We start from the raw sequence: 18,049 nt of genomic DNA, 5'->3' as shown, positions 1-18,049 counted from the left end.
GCTACTCCCAGTGGTCATTATCCATGACAATCAGCCCCACAACCTCCAGGCACTCATTGATTCAGGGGCTGACAGAAACCTGATCTGCTTGACCACCGCCAAGCACCTGGGGATTCCAGTACTGGCTCTGAACCCATCCCTCACTGTCCTGACCCTTAACGGTACTGGTCTGACCACATCACCCATAGAACAGCCCCGGTCACCTTAAGAATTTCTGGTAACCACTCTGAATCCATCCAGTTTTTTGTCATGAGTAATCCCCATGTGCCCATAGTTCTTGGTCTGCCCTGGCTAACTCTACATAACCCCCATGTCAACTGGACTAACAACACCATTTTAGGATGGAGTCAATTCTGTTTATCGTCATGCCTGAGATCTGCCCTCCCTCATGCTGAGCTGCTCCAGCCCACCATTGGTGAATATCCTGACCTCTCTAACATGCCTCCTGAGTATAATGACTTAAAACCTGTGTTCAGCAAGTCTCAAGCTGTTTCCCTTCCTCCCCATAGGCCCTATGACTGTGGAATTGGCCTTCTCCCTGGGACTGCACCACCTAAGGGGTGACTTTACTCTCTCTCTCTCTCTCTCTCTCTCTCTCCTTCTGAAAGGCAAGCCATGGATAAATACATCACCGAGTCCTTAGCAGCTGGAATTATTTGTCCCTCCTCTTCTCCTGCAGAGGCAGGGTTCTTTTTTTGTGGAGAAGGACAAATCCTTGCCCCCCTTGCATTGATTACCATGGGCTAAATGACATCACCATCAAGAACCATGACCCCCTACCTCATGTCTACAGCATTTGAATTACTCCAGGGATCCCAGATTTTCACCAAGCTAGACCTGCATAATGCTTACCACCTCGTGAGGATCAGGGAAGGGAACAAATGGAAGATGGCGTTCAACACCCCCACGGGCCACTACGAATATCTTGTGGTTCCGTTCGGCCTGACTAATGCTTCCGCGGTTTTCCAGGCCATCATTAATGATGTCCTGAGGGACTACCTTAACCTTTTTGATTTCGTTTACCTGGACGATATATTGATTTTTTTTTTCCCCGCTCCCTTGATGAACACTGCATCCATGTCAGGCAGGTCCTTCAATGACTCCTGGAAAATAAACTCTTTGTTAAGGCCGAGAAATGTGAGTTCCATAGAAGTTCTGTCTCCTTTCTGGGTTTCATTATCTCCCCGCACAGATTCAGATGGACCCCCTGAAACTCAAGGCAGTTGCTGACTGGCCCACCCCGTCCTCTCGGCGAGAACTCCAGCAGTTTCTTGGGTTTGCGAATTTCTACAGGCGATTCATCAAGAACTTTAGTACGGTGGCTGGGTCCCTCATGACTCTAACTTCCACCAAGGTCCCTTTCAGCTGGGGGGAAGGGGCCGAGAAGGCATTCTCCGAGCTCAAATGAAGGTTCACATCAGCACCTATACTCACCATTCCAGATCCGTCCCGGCAGTTTGTGGTTGAGGTCGATGCTTCGGAGTCAGGGGTCGGGGCCATATTGTCCCAAATATCGGCTAGTGACAACAAGCTTCATCCTCACTCCTTCTTCTCTTGTCAGCTTTTCCCCTCTGAGAGAAACTATGACGTTGGCAATAGGGAACTGTTGGCCGTTAAACTGGCCTTGGAAGAATGGAGACATTGGTTGGGGGGGGTCAGACCCATCATATGGACAGATCACAAGAACCTTGAATACCTCAGGACTGCCAAGCGCCTCAATTCCCGTCAGGTCCAATGGTCTCTTTTCTTTTCTCACTTCAAGTTCACACTTTCCTTCTGCCCAGGCTCTAAGAATGGTAAGCCCGATGCCTTGTCCAGAATATTTTCTCCCCTCCAGGAGGAATCGACCTCCCCTGAAACCATCCTTCCTCCATGGTGCCTGGTGGAGGCCACTCTGTTAGAGGTGGAAACCCTGGTCCAGAAGGCCCATGAGCAGGACCCAGGGCCCAGTAATGCACCTCCTAGCCATCTTTTTGTTCCTGTTTCTGTGCAGGCACAGGTGTTGCAGTGGGATTATGGTTCCAGAATGGCGTGCCACCCAGGAGCAGCCCAGACTCTGGCACTCATCCGACAACGTTTTTGGTGGCCATCCATCAAGGAGGATGTCCAGAGGTTTGTGGCAGCTTGCGACATCTGCACCAGGAACAAGACTGGCAACAGACCCCCTGCCAGCCTGCTGACACCCCTTCCTGTTCCCCACCGGCCCTGGTCACACATAGCCCTGGATTTCATCACAGGACTCCCTAATTCAGGTGGCAATACTTGTATCCTCACTGTTGACTGTTTTTCTAAAGCTGTTCATTTTATCCCTCTGCCCAAGTTTCCCACCACCAAGGAGACTGCCGAATTGCTGATACTCCATGTTTTCCGTCTACACAGACTCCCCTCAGACATCGTATCAGACCACGGACCCCAGTTCTCTGCCCAATTCTGGAAGGCTTTCTGTAAACTCATTGGTGCTTCTCATAGTCTGTCTTCAGGTTTTCACCCTCAGACCAATGGACAGATGGAACAGGCCAACCAGGAGCTGGAAGTGGCTCTCAGGTGTATGGTGTCCAAGGATGCTGCCTCCTGGAGCAAGACCATTCCTTGGATAGAGTACGCTCACAACTCCTTACCCACCTCTGCTACAGGTCTTTCCCCCTTCCAGTGCTCTCTGGGTTACCAGTCACCACTCTTCCCTGTCCAAGAAGAAGAAGTCATCATGCCCTCTGCCCAGGGGTTTGTGCGCCGCTGCAGGAGAATGTGGGCATTGACCAGGAAAAAGCTCCTACGTTCTGTCAAGATATTTAAAGAGCAAGCCAACAAACACTGCTCGGCAGCTCCCATCTATCGGGTGGAACAGCGGGTAATGCTTTCCACTCGCCACCTGCCCCTCAAGACAGTCTCCCGCAAATTGGCTCCCAGGTTCATAGGACCTTTGCCCATCTCCAAGGTAATTAATCCCTGTTCTGTAAGACTGTCTCTGCCTGTAACCATGTGCCATATTCAACCAACTTTCCATGTCTCCCAAGTCAAACCCTTTGTCTCCAGTTCCCTGTCCCCACCCTCCAAACCCCCTCCTCCTCCCAGGTTCATAGATGGTGGTGAGGTCTTCACTGTCAGGAGGTTGCTGAAGGTACAACCCTGATTCCAAAAAAGTTGGGACAAAGTACAAATTGTAAATAAAAACAGAATGGAATAATTTACAAATCTCAAAAACTGATATTGTATTCACAATAGAACATAGACAACATATCAAATGTCGAAAGTGAGACATTTTGAAATTTCATGCCAAATATTGGCTCATTTGAAATTTCAAGACAGCAACACAACTCAAAAAAGTTGGGACAGGGGCAATAAGAGGCTGGAAAAGTTAAAGGTACAAAAAAGGAACAGCTGGAGGACCAAATTGCAACTCATTAGGTCAATTGGCAATAGGTCATTAACATGACTGGGTATAAAAAGAGCATCTTGGAGTGGCAGCGGCTCTCAGAAGTAAAGATGGGAAGAGGATCACCAATCCCCCTAATTCTGCACCAACAAATAGTGGAGCAATATCAGAAAAGAGTTCGACAGTGTAAAATTGCAAAGAGTTTGAACATATCATCATCTACAGTGCATAATATCATCAAAAGATTCAGAGAATCTGGAAGAATCTCTGTGCGTAAGGGTCAAGGCCGGAAAACCATACTGGGTACCCGTGATCTTCGGGCCCTTAGACAGCACTGTATCACATACAGGCATACTTCTGTATTGGAAATCACAAAATGGGCTCAGGAATATTTCCAGAGAACATTATCTGTGAACACAATTCACCATGCCATCCGCCGTTGCCAGCTAAAACTCTATAGTTCAAAGAAGAAGCCGTATCTAAACATGATCCAGAAGTGCAGACGTCTTCTCTGGGCCAAGGCTCATTTAAAATGGACTGTGGCAAAGTGGAAAACTGTTCTGTGGTCAGACGAGTCAAAATGTGAAGTTCTTTATGGAAATCAGGGATGCCGTGTCATTCGGACTAAAGAGGAGAAGGACGACCCAAGTTGTTATCAGCGCTCAGTTCAGAAGCCTGCATCTCTGATGGTATGGGGTTGCATTAGTGCGTGTGGCATGGGCAGCTTACACATCTGGAAAGACACCATCAATGCTGAAAGGTATATCCAGGTTCTAGAGCAACATATGCTCCCATCCAGACGACGTCTCTTTCAGGGAAGACCTTGCATTTTCCAACATGACAATGCCAAACCACATACTGCATCAATTACAGCATCATGGCTGCATAGAAGGGTCCGGGTACTGAACTGGCCAGCCTGCAGCCCAGATCTTTCACCCATAGAAAACATTTGGCGCATCATAAAACGGAAGATATGACAAAAAAGACCTAAGACAGTTGAGCAACTAGAATCCTACATTAGACAAGAATGGGTTAACATTCCTATCCCTAAACTTGAGCAACTTGTCTTCTCAGTCCCCAGATGTTTACAGACTGTTGTAAAGAGAAAAGGGGATGTCTCACAGTGGGAAACATGGCCTTGTCCCAACTTTTTTGAGATGTTGTTGTCATGAAATTTAAAATCACCTAATTTTTCTCTTTAAATGATACATTTTCTCAGTTTAAACATTTGATATGTCATCTATGTTCTATTCTGAATAAAATATGGAATTTTGAAACTTCCACATCATTGCATTCCGTTTTTATTTACAATTTGTACTTTGTCCCAACTCTTTTGGAATCGGGGTTGTACAACGCCGAGGCAGAGGACTCCAGTACCTGGTAGATTGGGAGGGGTATAGTCCTGAGGAGAGGAGCTGGGTTCCTGCCAGGTTCATCATGAATCCCACCCTCATCACGGACTTCCACCAACAACACCCTGAGGCACTTCCTGAGGTGCCCATTGGGGGGGGTACTGTCACAGTCCATCCATGCCTGAGTTTGTGGGACTTCCACGCCCTCTCCAGGCCGGCTCCAGGACAGAAATTCGGTTCTGCCCTGCTGAAGGCCATTTTCCTGAAGTGGCACTCCCACACCTGCTACCAATCCTCTCCCATCAGCCAGGGCCTTTTTAAGAACTGTTTGGAGCTACTCTAGTTGCCAGACTGTCTCTTGTAGACTTTCCTCGCCTTGCTACAGCCCTTTGGTATTGTGTCTTCTTGATTCCTCCTGCCTGAATTGTTCCTCGTTTTTTGTCTAGTTTTCTGTCCAGTTTTTTGCCCCTGTTTTACCTGCCTGTTCTTTTGGATTGTGTTTTTGCTTCCTCTGCCTGGATTTCCCTTGTGCCGGTGTTCTTCGGTTTTTGTGAAGATTTCTGTCCTGTTTTTGTCCCTGACTGTGTCTACCTGCTCCTGTGTTTTTGACCTCCTGGCCCATTCTTTGACCACTGGTTTTTGCCTGAGCCCTACTGTACCTCTGCCCTCTACTTCATTAAAGAAGTTTTTCTCTGTACACTGCCTGTTTTGAGTCTGCTCTTGGGTCCTCACTTCACCTCAGCTCACCATTTCTGACAGTTATACAAAGACTGAAATTTTGTCTCAGATCATGTTCCATTCAGTTCACACCACTGATCGTTCAGACTCCTTTTTAGTGATGGATGAAAGGTGGGCAGAACGGTGGCAATATTTTGTGGAGGACAACAGATAGGCTACAGTGAATAAATGGACATCTGTGTGGATGACTGAGCTTATAAAATGGACGTTGAGTACACATCGATCTCACGTTTATTTTCTTTATATCAATTATAATCCGGTTTATTGACTGATTTTTAGCGCTTTTTTTAGCATTGTTCCTCATCGCACTGTATGAGATCAGAATAAAACCTTGTCGAAATTCCGTCACAGACTCTGTGATGATGTGTGTTCTCTTCATGTCAGGTTATACAATGAAGATGCATGAGTTATAGACCTGCAATGAAAGAAAATGACTGTGTTCTGTTTACATCCTCAATCAGCGTGATCCAGAAATCGGTTCATTCAGAAAATGTTCTTCAGTGTGATGTTTTCTCTCCTTTAGGTTTCTCCATCGCCGCTACCGTATCTGTATCTGTCCCATGGCTTATTTATCTTTACGGAAACATGGCTATCACACCTTGTACCGGATGCTAACGTGGACCTGTGGGAATTCACTGCTGTGAGAGCCGACAGAGACACTAACACATGCAGGAAAAGCAAAGGTGGGGGACTCATCATTTATGTTAACAATCGCTGGTGTAACCCGGGACATATCTCCGTAAAGACAGTTTTATGTTGCCCGGACTTGGAGCTGCTAGCCGTTAGCCTGTGGCCATATTTATCTGCCAAGGGAGTTCAGTCACATGATCACCATCTGTGTTTACATCCCTCCGAGGGCAGCCGCAGCCGCTGTATGTGAGAGGATTCACTCTGTCACAGCAAGGCTGCAGACACAGCACCCTGAGGCATTTATCATAATTTCTGGGGACTTTAATCATGCTACTTTGGACTCTACTTTGGCTGCTTTTTACCAGGCTGTGGACTGTCCAACAAGGAACAACAGGACAATTGACTTGCTGTATGCTAATGTGAGGGATGCATACAGAGCCACACCCATCCCCCCACTAGGGAAGTCTGACCACAACCTGGTTCTTCTACAGCCGAAGTACACCCCCCTGGTTCAAAGGCAGCCTGCAACAACTAGCTCCATCAGGAGGTGGTCCCCTGAAATGGAAGATGCCCTCAGAGACTGCTATGACATCACGGACTGGGATGTGCTGCTTAGCCCACACTGTGAGGACATAGAGGGGCTGACACACTGTCTGACAGATTACCTCAACTTCTGTGCAGACATGGTTTCCCCCGCTAAGACTGTATGGTATTACCCTAATAACAAGCCATGGGTAACACAGGAAGTCAAAGCTGTCCTCAACAGGAAGAAGGCCGCCTTCAGGAGCAGGGATAGGGAGGCGATGAAAGCAGCACAGCAGGAGGTGAAACGCTGCGTGAGGGAAGCTAAGGACAACTACAGGAGAAAGGTAGCCTGGCTAACGCGACTTCAAAGCTCTCCGAGCTATTGGTCTGGCCAAGATATTAAGCCCAACCGTTTCCCAGAGCCCGTGGTTGACCCGCCTCCCTGAAATGCCTCAGTTTGCTACTGGTTGAAGCCAGAAAAGGCTGTGACGAAGCTTAAACCAATCACATCACTCTTTCCTCTGACGTATGTGACACGACGGGGCTAACTGGTAGATTAAACTCTTACCGAAGCTGGTCGGGAGCAAGGCGAAAATGTCCTTCCTTTCAATAAATACCTCCAGGGCTGCTCTTTGCTCCCTTTTCAATGAGAACTTCCCGTTGAATGCTTTCAATACAGCATCTATGCATAATAGATGCGGAAGCGTGAATGAAGTGCTTCCAGCATAGATTCTGTAAACAATCTATGGCTTCCGGTCGCAGTTCTACTACGTCAGTGCCTTGAACATGCCTCTACCCAGGGCCGTTGGAGATGCTCAAAGTTGATTGGTTCCCGATTTTTCGGGAGCTTGGAAGAGCTGTAGATAGCTTGCCTGGCCAGACTAAGCTCGCAACAGGCCCTCGTGTTGCATCATGCTTAGGATGGGCGGGCCCAGGCTAGGAGAAAGGTGGAGCAGAAGCTGAAGGAGAACAGCATGAGGGAGGTCTGGGAAGGTGTGAAAATCATCACAGGCCACAATACAAAGACCAGAGTCGTTGAGGGGACAGTGGAGAGGGCGAACGAGTTGAATGACTTCTTCAATTGGTTCAACCAGCCCATGTCCCCCCCACCCTCTCCCTCACTGCAGCCATCTCTCCTTCTTCCCTCAACACACCTCCCCCCAGTCATCACAGCAGCCCCCTCCTCCCCCTCCTCCCCCACCTCAACACAGACTCCTCTATGCATTACTGCAGACCAGGTCAGAGGTCAACTGAGGAAGCTTCATCCCAGGAAAGCAGCAGGCCTGGACAAGGTGTGCCCACGACTACTGAAGACCTGCGCTGCTGAACTGGGTGAACCACTCCAATGCATCTTCAACCTCAGCCTGCAGCTGGGGAGAGTGCCAACCCTCTGGAAGACATCATGTATTGTTCCAGTTCCCAGAAAGAATCAGCCCAGCGAGCTGAACGACTTCCGACCAGTGGCGCTTACTTCACATCTGATGAAGACGTTGGAGCGGCTCTTCCTCAGCCTCCTCAGACCCCAAGTACAACATGCCCAGGACTGTCTGCAGTTTGCGTACTGGGCAGGTGTTGGTGTTAAAGACGCCATCCTCTACCTGCTACGCCGAGCCCACTCGCATCTGGATAAGGGAAATGGCACAGTGAGGATCCTCTTCTTGGACTTCTCGAGTGCCTTCAACACCATCCAGCCCCTACTGCTTCAGGACAAACTGAACAGGATGCGAGTGGACCCCTGCCTGGTCACCTGGATCTACAGCTACCTCACTGACAGGCCGCAGTACGTCAGGCTGAAGGACATCACGTCTGACACTGTAATTAGCAGCACTGGAGCACTCCAGGGCATGGTGCTGGCCCCTCTTCTCTTCACCCTGTACACCACGGACTTCTGCTACAACTCAGAGCTGTGTCACATTCAGAAGTTTGCCGATGACACAGCCATCGTTGGGTGTATCAGTGACGACAGAGAGGAGGAGTATAGGAGCCTGGTGAGGGACTTTGCTGTGTGGTGCAACAGGAACCATCTGCAGCTCAACACCTCGAAGACCAAGGAGCTGGTCATTGACTTTGGGAGGTCCAGACCAAAGTCACGACCAGTTCTGATTGAGGGAGTCGAGGTGGAGGCTGTGGATTCCTACACATACCTCAGGCTGTGGCTGGACAGCAAGCTGGACTGGACTTGCAACACCAATCACTTCTACAGGAAGGGACAGAGCAGGCTGTACTTCCTTAGGAGGCTGCGGTCCTTTAACGTCTGCAGGAAACTCCTGTGGATGTTCTATCAGTCTGTGGTCACAAGTGTCCTGTTTTACACCGTGGTGTGCTGGGGGGCAGCATATCCAAGAAGGACACATCCAGGCTGGACAAACTGATCAGGCGGGCCGGTTCTGTGGTCGGCATGAAGCTGAACTCTCTGGTGACGGTGGCAGAGAAGAGGTCTATGGACAAACTATTGAACATCATGGACGATGTTCAGCAACCAGAGGAGCCTGTTCAGTGACAGAATGCTCCTTCCCAAGTGCAGGACAAACAGACTCAAACTGTACAACTCCTCTCTGGGGGGGAGGAGGGGTAACAGGAGGACAGGGGACGGGAAGGAGCAGTAGTCTAGCCTGACAATAAGCAATACCGGACAATGTGCAATATAATGTGCAATATCTTTCCTGCTCCCCCCCCCCACACACACACTTACCCTAACCCCACTTCTCCTCCCTTCCCCCTTCCCCCTTCCTCTCTTCCCCATATCTTATTCTTTTATATTTGTATATGTAAATACTTAATTTATTTTAATTTATCTAGAAGTTTTTCTCTATTTCTTTTCTCTGTTTATCTGTAATGATGCTGCTGGAATCTTAATTTCTCTGAGGGAACCCTCCCAAAGGGATCAATAAAGTTTTATCTAATCTAATCTAATCTAATCTAATCTAATCTAATCTAATCTAATCTAATCTAATCTAATCTAATGAGTTTGCGTCATCCTATTGGTGGATTTTAGACGAACGTCATCGTAGCGGTGCTCAAACTCTGAGATTTTAAACAGCCGAGCTCAACTCATGACCAAAGAATTATTTTACGATTTTATTTAACCTCGGCCTGTGGTTTTTTATTTTTATTTTGAGAACAGATTTTTCTTTTCCTGAGTGACGTTGGTGTTTCTCTCTCTCTCACTATGGCAGAACTCAAGGAGGTAGAGTTAGCATTGGGGTAAGGTGTATTTTTAGTTATACGGTGCCTTTTCTTCGTAATTTACCAACATGTCTGAGGGAAATGTTGATGTTTTGGTTAGTTTTGTGTCATTTCCATCATCGCCATGTCCACGTGCAAGCTGTCCCAATCGTGAGCCTTATTTTTAGGAACAGAAAAGTGCTTTAGCATATGTTTTATATTGTTCTCCTGACTCGCAATCACTTTGAAGCAGTGGCGGCTGGTAGTCTTACAAACAGGGGAGGCTGGTCGGTTACGATATTTCCAGATTTTAAAAGAAAAAACATCAATTTTGCCCATACTCTTGCCTCTGATCTGGCTGATTGTTGGCAGGGTCACAAACTGTGAAATAACAGGTTCTTTTGGCCCATTAGCCTACTGTCCAATATACATGATGGTGGTGTTGGGGGGGGTATATTTTAACATTTTATATTTTAAAATTGTGGCATGTTGTTTAAAAATTGATCATTACTGAAAGCAGCTCTTTGTCAGGAACCTCAGCAGTAGAGCTGGGTGCCACACATTTCATTCAATGACACTTTCCCTATATTTTACTTATTTTGACTGAGAAATGTTTTATTGACAATTTTGATAACCCTTCACTTTTAATCCAGGTCTGTAGTGTGAAATGTTCTCGGCTGTGTTTTTATTTAAAAATATTTTCCAAATTGTAGCTGTGTTTAATTGGCGGCACGGTGGTGTAGTGGTTAGCGCTGTCGCCTCACAGCAAGAAGGTCCTGGGTTCGAGCCCCGGGGCCGGCAAGGGCCTTTCTGTGTGGAGTTTGCATGTTCTCCCCGTGTCCGCGTGGGTTTCCTCCGGGTGCTCCGGTTTCCCCCACAGTCCAAAGACATGCAGGTTAGGTTAACTGGTGACTCTAAATTGAGCGTAGGTGTGAATGTGAGTGTGAATGGTTGTCTGTGTCTATGTGTCAGCCCTGTGATGACCTGGCGACTTGTCCAGGGTGTACCCCGCCTTTCGCCCATAGTCAGCTGGGATAGGTTCCAGCTTGCCTGCGACCCTGTAGAACAGGATAAAGCGGCTAGAGATAATGAGATGAGAATGAGCTGTGTTTAATTCATATCCAGAAAAAATATATATTCCAATATAATATACTCAGCATAAACATTTTAAATAGATTCTATATTTTTGGTCCATCCATGACATATTACTAAAGTAGCCTATTTACTGTTGTTGATGTGGGTCACTTGCTCTTAGCCAATTCACTTTCTCGTACCAGGAGAGCTGAAAGGAACGAGTATTATTCCCTACCTTTTTCACCAAGTCAGTTTGAGGCGTTGGTCTACCCTGCTCTTTAATTTTAATTTTTTCCTCGAAAGGAAGACTGGCAAATGGCTTCACCAAAATTAAATCAGCAATGCTTGGCATCCATGCGCAGCTTTCTTGCTAGCTGACTAGCCCCTTCAAGTTCAAGTTCAGTCACTCAAATAAACAACATTTCTGGAACTAAGATAGCAAACTTGACAACACTATATTTACACTTTATTTACAATGAAAATATATACAAACTAAAAAAGCTGGTAGAAACTGTATGTAATGAATGAAATCGAAATGTAAGCTGATCTCTTACAATACACCACAGCACTTGCGAATCCGCATGGGACTGAACTGAAATTCACCGCTGCCTGTCTATATTTGAAATGAGCTGTCAATCAAAGAAAATATCCGGCCGCTTTCACCAATCACCAGTCTCCTCGTGGAAACTGCCATGTCCCTCCCATGTGAGGCTGGGAGTCCGTAGGCGGGCATTTTCGCAGTATTTGTCCAATAATCGTCTTGCATTTTGAGATTGAAAAGCGCAGAGCTCCCAAATGCCGTTGAAGTCCACTGAGGCTGGGAGTCCGTGGGAGTTCGTGGGCGGGCGTTTTCGCAGTATTTGTCCAATAATCGTCTTGCATTTTGAGATTGAAAAGCGCAGAGCTCCCAATGCCATTGAAGTGCACTGAGGCTGGGCTGCATCGCGCTGTCACGAGGGGGAGAAACTCACACACACATTAAAGTTATAAGGGCATTTTTAGAGGAGGCTGAGCCTCCCTCGTTGTCTTAGAGCAATCGCCCGTGCTTTGAAGACATGTTGAAAGAACAAATTTCCAGTTCAATGTACCAAATACCTCCAGGAACACCTCTCTAGCAGTTGCTGGATTCGTACTTGCAAAGTTTTATTCACTGGCACAGAGCTGTAACCACTTTGTTCGCTCTTTAAAAACAGAAAATTGCACTGCAAGCCAGTTTTGTGGTGCTCAACACATAAACGTCTAATTAACACTTATTATTGAGCTGCATTGATTTAAAGGAACTGATTAATGTCAGTAACACCTTCATTACGGTGGTGTGAGAGAGAACATCTGGAACCTCAGCCTGATCCGTGAGAGGTAGGGAATACTGAGCTGTAAGGAATGCAAAAGTGTGTCGGATACTGAGGTGTACGGACTACTGGATTGTACGGAACACAGAAATGGGCAGATTACTGATATGTATGGAATATCGTGCACGGAATACTCAAGTGTAGGGAGTAGTGAACTGAAAGAAACAGTACAGCGTATGGAATAATGAAGTGTATGGAATAGTGACGTGTACAAAGAATACTGAGCTGTATGGAATGTCGAAGTGTACATACTGTATAACAGTGCGGGGTAGGAAATCCTGAAGTGTCCTGAATACTGAGTAATACGGAATAGTGAAACGTACAGAAATGTACTGAATTGCAAGGAATACAGAGGTGTCTGGAATACTGAAGTGTATGGAATACTGAATTGTACGGAATACTGAAAATGTGGACTACAGCCTGAAGATTTAATGGAACTGTTTAAACCCAGTAACACCTTCACTATGGAGATGAGATTGAAGATTTGGCAAGATGGATTTTTTATAACGGCGATGACTTCAGGATGCCTTCCAAAGATGTGACTGTATTAATTAAATTCAACACAATGAGTTCAGACTCTGTGTGTGTGTGAGACTACACACACACACACACACACACACACACACACACAGAAAGGCATTTGGACGAAGACCTTGTTACTGCTCTCACCAGGAAAACTGAGACTCAGAACCAGGTTGGCATCATTCCCCAAAAATAAAGCTCATTATCTGGCCCCGGCTCCTCAGCCTCTTGTTGCCGCTCCCTGTGTCTCTGTGAAAACACAAAGCCACATTTTTGCTGACAGTGCTCAAACTGCTCATTATTTTTAGTGCCGTTTTCCTGCGTGACACTTTGTGATGGGTCTCTGATGCTGACATGTTTTAATGCTCATCTTATTAGCTGTGTGTTCTGTCCTGCTTTCAAGCAAGACTTAGTGATTTCCAGGGTAAATTATTATTATTAGCTCTTTTATTAACAGGAAAATGTCTCGTGTATGTGGAATAGTAGAGTGTGTATGTATCATACTGAGGGATAAATGTATGGAATGCTGAAGGGTATGGAATGCTGAACTTTATTGAATGCTGAAGTATATGGAATGTTGAAGTGCCCAAAATGCTGAAGGGTGTGGAATGCTGAACTTTCTGGAATGCTGAAGGGTAGGGAATGCTGAACTTTTTGGAATGCTGAAGGGTATGGAATGCTGAACTTTTTGGAATGCTGAAGGGTATGGAATGCTGAACTTTTTGGAATGCTCAACTTTCTAGAATGCTGAAGTGTAAAAAAATTTAAAATGCCCAAAATGCTGAAGTGTATGGAATATTGAAGTGTACAATATACTGAAGTGTATGGAATGATGAAGTGTGTGGAATGCTGGACTTTACAGAATGTTGAAGTGGATGGAATGCTGAAATGTACAGGATAATGAAGGGTATGGAATGCTGAAGTGTTGAAATGCCCAAAATGTTGAAGTGTATGGAATGTTGAAGTGTACAAAATATGGGGTGTGTATGGAATGATGAAGTGTGTGGAATGCTGAACTTTATAGAATGCTGAAATGTACAGAACGCTAAAGTGTATGGAATGTTGAAGTGGACGGAATGCTGAACTTTATAGAATGCTGAAGTGTACAAAATACTGACATGTACGGAATGATGAAGGGTATGGAATGCTGAACTTTGGAGGATGTCGAAGTGTATGGCGTGCTGAAGTGTGTGGAATGCTGAACTTTATCGAATGTTGAAGTGTATGGAGTGGCGAAATGTGCAGAACACAGAAGTGTAAGGAATACTGATGTGTACAAAATACTGAAGGGTCTGGGTAAAACTGAATTGTATGGAATAGTGAAGGGTACAGAATCCTGATGTATACGGAAAACAATGTTTGCTGAATACAGTGGACAGTAAACTGAAGTATACTGAAAATCCAGGTGTACATGATGATGAATTTTCCAGACAACTGAAGTAAAGACTGAAGAGTACATATGGTGCTGAGGTGTACAGGTTATATGGAACCGTATTGAAGAGTATGGAATACTGAAGAATGCACATGATAATGAAACGTATGGGGAATAGTGATGTGTATGGAATACTGAGATTGTATGGTACTGGTAGGAAGCTATTTCTGAAAATAAACTAACAAATTCAGAAAGCTGTCTGAAATGAGGCTCCTGTGGCTCCTGTCTGAATCTCACCTGGCACTTTTGGCTCTCTCCTAATGTGTGGAGCGATTTTATAATGTATCTTCAAAAACATTACTGCTCATTGAATATTGTGATGTGTTGTACTATTTATTGATATCTGCCTCTGTGAAACACACACCCAAGGACTTATTTTTGTCTTAAATTTTCCAGGCGTCAGTGACGAAGAGATGATCTTCCGATCCAGTTAGGAGGCCGCGAGCTGAATCTCTGCAATCAGGTGGCGTAGCTGATGACGCGCATGAAGACGATCTCTCCATCAGATAAGTTCATGTGGAGTTCAGTATAACAGAGATGCACAGAGGACTCTGTGTTTTCCTTCTCATGCCTCCCCGAGGAGTGTGTGAAAGAGCGAGACAGTGTTGTCCATGGGAGATCATCAGAAAGAGTCGGAGGTGTGAGACGTGCGGCATGCTCATCCCTGAGCAAACAGCCAAGGGAAACGTTGTTAAAGGTGAGTCAGGAACACACGTTCACCTCTTTAACAGTTTTTCTGGCGATCCTCTGGTCCAGCACACACAAAGCCAAGGGTGCCAATACTTTAATGTCTGACAAAGCAAAACAGATCATGTAGTGAGAAATTTTGCCAAATGACAATAAAATGCAACACCGACAACCCCCCCCCAAAAAAAAAAAAAACAAGTTGCACATATTGTCTGTGTTCAATCAGAATATCGTGCACTCTGTAGGGTGTACAGTGACATTTGGTTGTACCCGAAGTAGTGAACAAAGTCAATAGGAAGTGGATTGGGATTGGATCTGAAAACTATCAGGGGAACATCCTGGCTGGGACACCAGTCCATCACGAGGCACCAGTGCGATGATTCAGACAGATTCACACGTAGGGTCATTTCATCATCGCTGATCCATGTCATGGTGTGTTTTCAGAGGTGGGAGGAAACCGGAGAACCTGTAAAACCCCTGCATGGACATGAGGACAAAACATGGAATTACACACAGACATTTATGTGTTTCCTGTTTTCAGAGATGTTATCATCAGGACAATCTCATGACCAATCAGTGATCTGTATTATTTCTAGCTCCGCCCACACATCCCTGGACAAAAACAGGAAACGAATTGTTAATTAGGTGGAAAAGCGCAAATCTAGTTTTTTTTTTTGCCGAGCTGAAAGCTTGCATTACAAAGAAGAAGAAGAAACCTTTATTTGTCACATGCACACTTCAAGCACAGTGAAATTCATCCTCTGCATTTAACCCATCTGAAGCAGTGAACACACACACACAGAGCAGTGGGCAGCCACACCAGAGCGCCCAGGGAGCAGTCAGGGGTTCGGTACCTCGCTCAAGGGCACTTCAGCCCAAGGCCGCCCCACGTTAACCTAACTGCATGTCTTTGGACTGTGGGGGAAACCGGAGCACCCGGAGGAAACCCATGCAGACATGGGGAGAACATGCAAACTCCACACAGAAAGGCCCTCGCCAGCTGCTGGGTTTGAACCTGGAACCTTCTTGCTGTGAGGCGACAGCGCTAACCACTACACCACCGTGCCACCCAGGTCGTGTGATCTCACAGAGAGGGCAGATTGTGCCAGATTGAAGTGAACTAAAACAATATCTTTTGATCACTGAAAATTTGTGTAAGTGTTTGCTAAAATTGGCTCGCTTCCCTCAGCTTGCTATTAAACAAGCTAGCAGGGGTTAGAAGTGGGGGAGAGGGGCAGAGATTACCTCAGGAAAATATAAACAGCTAATGGGTGAGCGAGGGTGAGAGTAACACTGTTCTCTTCTCCTGAAAACACACACACACACACACACGATTTGTTAGCCACATTAGCCTCAGAGCTCAGGAGCGAGACAGAAAACACATCTCAGATGAACTGTCCCTTTCAGTAACTTATAGCATCATCTTTATTCTTTTTCTCACCGTAAGTGTGTGTGTGTGTGTGTGTGTGTGTGTGTAATGAGGTGTGAAATTAACCTACAGTGTGAACTTTTATCTGGAGATGTGTATCAACTGGCAGTCAACGTGTGTGTGTGTGTGTGTGTGTGTGTGTATGAGAGAGACCTAGTGTTGCCACCTGTCCCGGTTTTTCCTGATTGTCCCGGATTTTCATGGTCTGTCCCGGAAAAAAAAAATAAAAATCCGGGACACTGAATGTCCCGGTTTTTTGTACATGATGGGCAAAATGTGTATTTCAACTTGCGAGCCAGCTGAGAACCAGTTTGCTTTTCCATAGCTCGCCCGTGCTAAGCGCCACTAAGCGGAGCCACGTCATCACGTCGCTGAACACGTCATTACGTCGCTGTATACGTCACTTACGTCGCTGTATACGTCAGTTACGGCGCTACGTTTACATAAACCTTGGCGCGAATATCAAAGCAAAAACACGGAAGAAGCAGCAGTAACAACAACAACAACAATAATAATAATAATGGATGACTTCGCGTTTGTACAGCTGCTGCTTCTCGGCGCTTAAAAATGGCGATCTTTCATGGTCTTGTTATTGTTGTTGGTCTTAACAACTCCGCCCCCCCGCTGACGTAAGCGGTTCTTTCCTCTGGCCCAACAGAGAGTTGGTGCTAGCCTGGAACCGGCTTGGACTGATAAAAGAAACAGACTCTCTGTTGCAATGGTGAAGGCTGAGCTTCAAGTCAGGCTAAACTTTCAGTTGTCCTGTACTGAGTTCAAGACATTCATTGAAAATCAGCCAGGACTCACAGCAGCAGCAAAGAAAAACACCAAATATAAATGGAAGATTAGGTAAGGTTTTGGTGAATTAAATGAAATAGTGTAGTGTAGTACATACTCCTGTATGTACTGTATGTGCCAAGTTATATCAGTTACATGTCCTCCTATGTATTTGTTTAGCCAAGAGCAGCAGAGGCACAGGCAAGCACAAGCAAAGCACACACCACACTCTAAGCAATCAGGTAAACTGTTTGACACTATGCCTTACATTGTTACATTCAGGTATTCTTAGATACAATGAAAAATTAGATTATTTATTTTTATTCCACATAAGCAAACAAACAGAACTTAATTATGTATTTCCCTTTTACCTGTGCCCACTACTGCCCCCAGGTGTCCACAACCAAAAACTGTTGGAAATAAACCAAAATACTGAAGACCTAGCCTAGTAAACTAGACCCACCCGCCTAGCGGCCAAAAATATTTTTGCCTAGTGAATGGGTCTAGCCTCGCACCATGTAAACAAAAACACTCCGGGCATCAAATCGTGCCCACCAATCACAACGCAAGGTTTTTGTTTGGATTCTTTGGGCGGCCTTTTGCAGGAGTGACGACAAAGCTGCGTGACGCTGGAGAAAGCGCAGCAGGAAAGATGGCTACGGCTAGTGAACAGCGCGCGTTTGACTCCGCTTTGGAATCAGTTTTAGAAGAATTAGACTTGGAGTTTTCGTTGAAACATGAGCAGGAAGAGGCTCTCCGCTCATTCCTTTTCAAGAAGGACGTTTTCGCTGTTTTGCCGACCGGCTATGGCAAAAGTCTGATCTATCAGCTGGCTCCGCTCGTAGCCAAAAGGATGGGGCTAGTTTGTGCAGTACGAAGAATTAATAAACAGCTTTGAAACATTACTTTTTGATTGTTTCTTATTTTCCCGTTATTTTACATTTAAGGGAAATTATTTCACCAAACACCACTAAATAAAAACTCTCAAAAACAGTT

General features: G+C 45.8%; 1 long non-coding RNA gene across 1 annotated transcript; it reads left to right on the top strand.

The window, feature by feature from the left end:
• The first annotated feature begins 16,981 nt into the window (after positions 1-16,981).
• LOC132888528 (uncharacterized) lies at positions 16,982-17,530 on the top strand. Its single transcript, XR_009654944.1, has 3 exons — positions 16,982-17,125; positions 17,234-17,295; positions 17,447-17,530. It is a non-coding gene; the product is annotated as an uncharacterized LOC132888528 (long non-coding RNA).
• Positions 17,531-18,049: the final 519 nt, after the last annotated feature.

The sequence above is a fragment of the Neoarius graeffei genome, chromosome 7 (genome assembly GCF_027579695.1).
Source record: "Neoarius graeffei isolate fNeoGra1 chromosome 7, fNeoGra1.pri, whole genome shotgun sequence".
Lineage (NCBI taxonomy): Eukaryota > Metazoa > Chordata > Actinopteri > Siluriformes > Ariidae > Neoarius > Neoarius graeffei.
Note: the sequence above shows the minus strand (reverse complement) of the source record. Positions and strands in the feature narration are given on the sequence as shown.